This window comes from Chrysochloris asiatica, unplaced genomic scaffold (genome assembly GCF_000296735.1).
Source record: "Chrysochloris asiatica unplaced genomic scaffold, ChrAsi1.0 scaffold00245, whole genome shotgun sequence".
In the NCBI taxonomy this organism is placed as follows: Eukaryota; Metazoa; Chordata; class Mammalia; order Afrosoricida; family Chrysochloridae; genus Chrysochloris; species Chrysochloris asiatica.
The window spans coordinates 1,471,598-1,478,154 of record NW_006408763.1 but is presented as its reverse complement, the minus strand read 5'-3'; the positions used below and the strand labels follow the sequence as shown (position 1 = coordinate 1,478,154).

Genomic DNA, 6,557 nt, shown 5'->3' with positions numbered 1-6,557 from the left:
ATTCGTAACCACTATGTTACCAGAGCTCCATATATATATATATATATATACACACCACATTTTGTTTATCCATTCATCTCTACTGATGGATACATGTAGTTTTGCCTCTTAGCTATTATGAATAATGCTGCAATGAACATGTGTGTACAGGTACAGTCTTTGGGGAATATATACTCAAGAGTGGATTTGCTGGGTCTTTTGGAGTCTTGGTGTGGTGCTGTAGGATAAGCACTGGACTGTTTTCCACAATGTGGGTGGTTCAAACCCACCAGTCACCCTTTAGAAACCCAATACAGGGTTGCTATGAGTTGGAATCAACTTGAAGGCACGGAACAACAACAACATGATAATCCTATGTTTAACTTTTTGAGGAAATGCCAAACTGTTTTCCATAGTGAATGTACCATTTCACATTCCCACCAATAATGCATGAAGGTACCAATTTCTCTGCATCTGCCAAACTTTGTTGCTTTCCACTTTTCTGATAATGGGTGTGAGGTGGTGTCTCATGGTTTTGATTTGTATTTCCCTAATGACTATTGCTTTCAGCATATATCATGTGCTTATAGCCAGTGCATCTTATTTGGAGAGATGTCACTACTTAGTTAAATTTCCATATACCTGCATATATCTATAACAACAATTGTGAGGATGGTGCAGAATTGGACAGTGTTTCATTCTGTTGTGTATAAGGTTGTGGTGAGGCTATGAGTGGGAACCAGCACCTGACAACAACATTTTTGGTTTAGGATTTAAAGATGATCTCAAGGCAATACGTTCAGAGGCTCATCCACCTTCTATGGCTCCAAAAAGCCTAGAGTCCGTGAAAATTTGAAATTCTGTTCTATATTTTCCTCCTTTTGATGGGGATTCTTCGGTGGAATTCTTGATCAAAATATTCATCAATGGTAGCCGGGCATTGTCCAGTTATTCAGGGAGGCTACACATTTCGTATCCTACTCCTGCTCCTGACTCCCCTTCCTCTGTTGCTCCAGGTTGTTGTGCTTGGTTGGTTGCTTGCAAGCTGTTAAGCCCACAGGCACTATGCACTAGGAGGTAGAATGGAGCATTAAACAACTATTTGGGCAATTGATTGGGATGTCCATGAAACCATGACCCCAAATTTCCAAACCCAGGAACCAAATCCTATGAGGTGTTTGGATGTACACATATAGTATCAGAAGCTATTCTTTGATTTTCCTGGTCCTAACAAACCTGTCTTAAAGGAAGTACAGCCAGAATGTTCCTTAGAAGCAGGGATGGGAAGATTTGGAGATTTGACTACAAAGTCACTATGAGTTTTGTTTGTTTTTGTTTTCGCTGTTGAATGTTTATAATAGAGAAGCTCTGGTGGTTACAATGGTTAAAGCAGTTGGCTGCTAACTGAAAAGTAAGTGATTTGAACCCACTAGCTGTTCTGCAGACAAAGCTGTGGCAGTCTGCTTCCATAAAGACTTACAGGCTTGGAAACCCCTGCAGAGCCATTCTGTTCTGTCCTATAGGGTCATTGTAAATCAGAATGGCATCCATGGTAACAGGGATTGTTTGGCTTTTTGGTTTCATTTTTTCAGAAGACTTCCACAGCTTTCTCCTGCAGAGCAGCTGGTGGTGGAACAATAGAGTTATTTGAAAATTCAGAATTTCTAAAAGTCAGCATAGCTCTCATTACCTCAGAGGAGATAAAATACACAGGAGCAGGCATCTAGGGTGGAAGAAAGCATCACAGGCCTAGTTCCCATGGCCTCGGAAGAGATCAGACACAAGCTCTGCAAATGGTGTTTATTGTATCTGCTTCACAGTTCCTGGGCACTCCTTAAGGTAATCAACTTAACCAAATACCTCAGGGACCCTGGCACTAATATGACTAATTTGCAGTTTTTATTAGTTTGCCTAGGTAAACTGATATGTAGTTTTGTTTCTCTACCTTTGTAAACTGATTTACAACTTTATTGCCCTGGCCTTGTTGTTATCTAGTCTCCCTTTTAGCACTAACTTGCTATTTCTGCTTTTGTACTAGTTGTAGTGCAAGGTCAGCAGTTCGAAACTAACAGCTGTTTCAGGGGAGAAAGATGAGGGTGTCTGCTCCGGTAAAGATTTGTAGCCTCGGAAACCCAGTACAGGGTCGCTATGAGTCAGAACCGACTCCACGGCACATAACAACAACAACAACTACCTGCTTCAGCACATTCCTGTAGATAAGCCCCTAGACCTTGAGCCAGGATTGTAGCAGTCAGCTTCCCATGGGACAGCAGACTGAGGAGAAGCTGTTGTCTCCCTGAGTTCTAGCTATAGCTGTCTGCTGTGCCAATAAACTTTCTTTAAATTGGACAATATAGTGGTCATCATCCTTCTTTGGGACTTGAACCTGTAATGGGTTCTGTCAACTTTTCAGTTATCAACTGAACACTTACCCACACTATGCCACCAGGGCTTCTTGATCTCCACTTATGAGTTTCATGGGAGTCATTCAATTTAGCATCATCCTGGTAGCTCTGGTAGCATAGTGGTTTCGGATTGGGCTGCAAACCTTAAGGTTAGCAGTTTGAAACTACCACCTGTTTTGCGGGAAAAAGATAAGGCTTTCTGCTTCCATAAAGATTTACAGCCTCGGAAACCCTGTATAGGGTCACTATGAGTCGGAACCGGCTCCATGGCACATAACAACAACAACAGCCCTATCAGGTTAGAGGTCAGGAGGCACTTCAACAGCCAATTCACTAAGTACCAAGCTCATAAGGAGCTTTGCAGTGAGCCAGTACTCTCCCCCAGAGTTCAAATAACCTCAGGCCTTCCTGAATACACCACAGACAGTCACCAAGACCCTCTGAGTTTCACTCTGCATTCATCTCTAAGGCATCATAACCCCTGACATGGTACCTCCAAGAGGTATACCCAACCCCCCTGAGGCACTGTACTATGAGGAAGAGCAAAGGATCTGAGAGAGGCAGGGCCAGGAAAGTCAATTACTTTCCTCAGGCCTTGATTTCTTGATTGGTAAAATAGGGAAATAATAATATCATAGGACTTTATGGGGATTAAATGAAACAATGTATGCTAAAGGAGTAGTTTGCAAATGCTTGTTACATGATCCCCTCAAACCCAAATTCAGTGCTGCCATGTGGATTCTGACTCACAGTGACCCTGTAGGACAGAGTACTCTCCCACGGGGTTTCCAATGCAGGTGCAGTGTTGTAAGATAAATGCTGGATTACTAATCGCAAGGTCAGTGGTTCAAATCCATCAGCAGCTTCTTGGAAACCCTTATGCAGGTTCACTGTGAGTCGGAACCAGCACTTAACATAACATAATCTTTACAGAAGCAGACTGCCTCATCTTTCTCTCTCAAAATGGCTGGTGGATTCAAACTGCTGACCTTTCAGGTAGCAGCTGAGCACTTAACCACTGTGGCACCAAGTCTACTTGTCACATGATAGGCACTTAGTAGATGTTTGCTTATTCTAAACATTGGTCTCCCTAATCAAATATCTCTTATGAAGCTGTGAAAAAGAAGCAAGCATGCAAACAGTAAACAAAAATCTCTTTAAGTTTCTTATTGTCTCCTGGGTAAAGGACAAATTGCATTAAAGAGATTCCAAACTACATGTCTCACCACATTGTTCCATTCCTTACATTTGCCCTGCATTCATGTGAACTGAGCTCTTAACAGGTCCCAGGGCATGCCTCTAATCTTCCCACCTCCATGCTTTATCTCTCTTTGTGCCCCTCCCCCTATAAACACCTCACTCTTCACTGAAATCCTAGCTAGTCACAGGCTACTGCTACCTTCTCTGCAAAACTTCTCCCAGTCTCTTCAGTCAGAATTGACCTTATGTCATCTCCCACGGTGCCCCCTTGTGGTACTATGTTGTTATTAAGTGCCGTCGAGTTGATTCCAAACCGTAGCGACCCTGTATAGGGTTTCCGAGGAGCAGCTGGTGAGTTTAAACCGCCAACATTGCAGTTCAAATGGCTTTGCAGTCTGACGCATTAATCCACAGCGCCACACCGGTACTAACTATACTCGACTCTTAATTGCAATTGTTAGGTGCCATTGAGTCAGTTCAACCTTGCATGCTGAAAGTGAAGAGGGCTTAAAATGCTGATGAAGATCAAAGACCACAGCCTTCAGTATGGGTTGCATCTCAGTGTAAAGAAAACAAAAATCCTCACCACTGGATCAACAAACTACATTCTAATCAATGGAGAAAGATTGCCAAAAACTTCATTTTGCAAGCATCAATCATCAACACTCATGGAAGCAGCAGTTAAGAAATCAAACTATATATTGCATTAGGCAAATCTGCTGCACAAGACCTCTTCAAAAGGGTTGAAGAGCAAAGATGTCACTTTGAGGACTAAGGTATCCCGGACCCAAGCCATGGTATTTTCAATAACCTCATATGCATGCAAAAGTGGACAATAATAAGGAAGATCATGGAAGAATTGATGCATTTGAGTTATGGTATTGGAGAAAAATATTAAAAGTACCATGGATTGCCAAAAAAACAAACAGATCTGTGTTGGAAGAAGTACAGCCAGAGTGCTCTATGTCTCTCATACTTTGGACATATTGTCAGGAGGGACCAGTCACTGGAGAAGGATATTATGTTTGGTAAGGTGGAGGGTCAGAGAAAAAGAGGAAGACCCCCAGCGAGATGGAGTGGCACAGTGGTGGCAGCAATGGGCTCAGGCATAGCAACAATTGTGAGGTTGGTGCAGGATCGGGCAGTGTTTTGTTCTGTTGTGCATAGGGTCTCTATGAGTCAGTACGGAGTCAATGGCACCTAACAACAACAACAACGACATTGAGTCAGTTCTGACTCATAAAGGCCCTAACCACAATATAACACTGCCCAGTCCTGCGCTATCCTTACAATCCTTGTTGTTTTTTAGTCTATTGTTGTTGCCACTGTGCCAATCAATCTTGTTGGGGGATTTGCTACTTTGCCAAGCATGGTATTGATCTCCAGGGACTGGTCCCTCTTGATAATATGTCTGAAGTATGACAGACAAAGTCTCACCATCCTGGCTTCTAAGGAGAATTCTGGTTGTACTTCTTCCAATACAGCTTTATTTGTTTTTCTGGCAGTTCATTATGGAACTTTTAATATTCTCCTCTAACACCATAACTCAAATGCAACAATTCTTCTATGGCCCTCCTTATTCACTGTCCAACTCTCACATGCATATGAGGCTATTGAAAATACCATGGCTTGATGAGGTGGGGTGGAGGTCAGGTGCATGCCATTTCTAGTTGTTTTGAAAGTGCCTTGAACTGATTTTCATGGGCTTGGCTGCCAGCCCCTGCTCTGCCGTGGACTGGTAGCTTATGTTGATCTTAATGAAAGAGCAATTGATGCTATCAGAGAATTTAAGGAAGAAGGGGCGAACAAAAGCGCATTTTTTTATGTGGAGATTTGAAGACCTATAGGCAAAGGGAGAAACAAGGGAGCAAGATACAAGAGTCCACAAAGGGCCCTGATGAAGCAAAGATCAAGGCCTAGCTTGAGAGAACTAAGACAAAGTATGGTGGTCCTCTACAGAGTGTATACTCTAAGGTGCAACCTGGAATTAGAACAGAAGGTTTTGTAGGTAAAATACCAAGACATTTATGTGAGGATGAGTTGGTGCCCCTTTTTGAGAAGTCTGGTCCCATTTGAGATCTACGTCTTATGATGTTGTTGTTGTGAAGTGCCGTCGAGTCGGTGCCGACCCACAGTGACCCTGTATAGGGTTTCCGAGAAGCAGTTGGTGAGCTTGAACCGCTGACCTTAAAGTTCAAACGGCTTTGCAGTCTGGCACATTAACTCACAGTGCCACACGTCTTATGAAAGATACATACATATGCATAGAACAGAGGGTATGCCTTTATCACCTTCTGTGGAAAGGAAGCTTCTCAGGAAGCTGTTAAACTGTGTCACATCTATGAAATTCATCCCGGGAAACACCTTGGAGTGATCATTTCTGTGGCAAACAACTGGCTTTTTGTTGGATCAGTTCCAAAGAATAAGACTAAAGAAAACATTCTGGAAGAATTCAGTAAAATCGCAGGCTAAACAGAAGGTTTGGTGGCTGTGATTCTCTATCATCAACCAAGTGACAAAAAGAAAAATTGGGATTCTGCTTCCTTCAATATGAGGATCAAGGTCAGCAGCACAAGCCAGGTGCTAGTTGATCAGTGGAAAAGTAAAAGTGTGGGGAAATGTAGTGATAGTTGAACAGGCTGACCCTGTGGCAGAACCAGGTCCAGAAGTCATGGCTAAGGTAAAAGTCTTATTTGTGAGAAACTTGGCTATGACTGTTAGAGAAGAAATATTGGAGAAGTCATTTTCTGAAGTTGGAAAACTTGAAAGAGTGAAGAAGTTGAATGATTATGCATTTGTTCAGTTTGAAGACAGAGGAGCCGCTGTTAAGGCCATTGATTAAATAAATGGCAAAGAAATAGAAGGGGAAAAAATTGAAATAGTTAGCGTAGTGGTTACGAATCGGGCTGCGAACCATAAGGTCAGCAGTTCGAAACTACCAGCCGCTCCGCGGGAGAAAGATGAGGCTTTCTA

General features: G+C 42.6%; 1 pseudogene; it reads left to right on the top strand.

Moving 5' to 3' along the window:
- The first annotated feature begins 2,870 nt into the window (after positions 1 to 2,870).
- Positions 2,871 to 6,557, top strand: part of LOC102828745 — a 6,136-nt pseudogene continuing 2,449 nt past the window's right edge.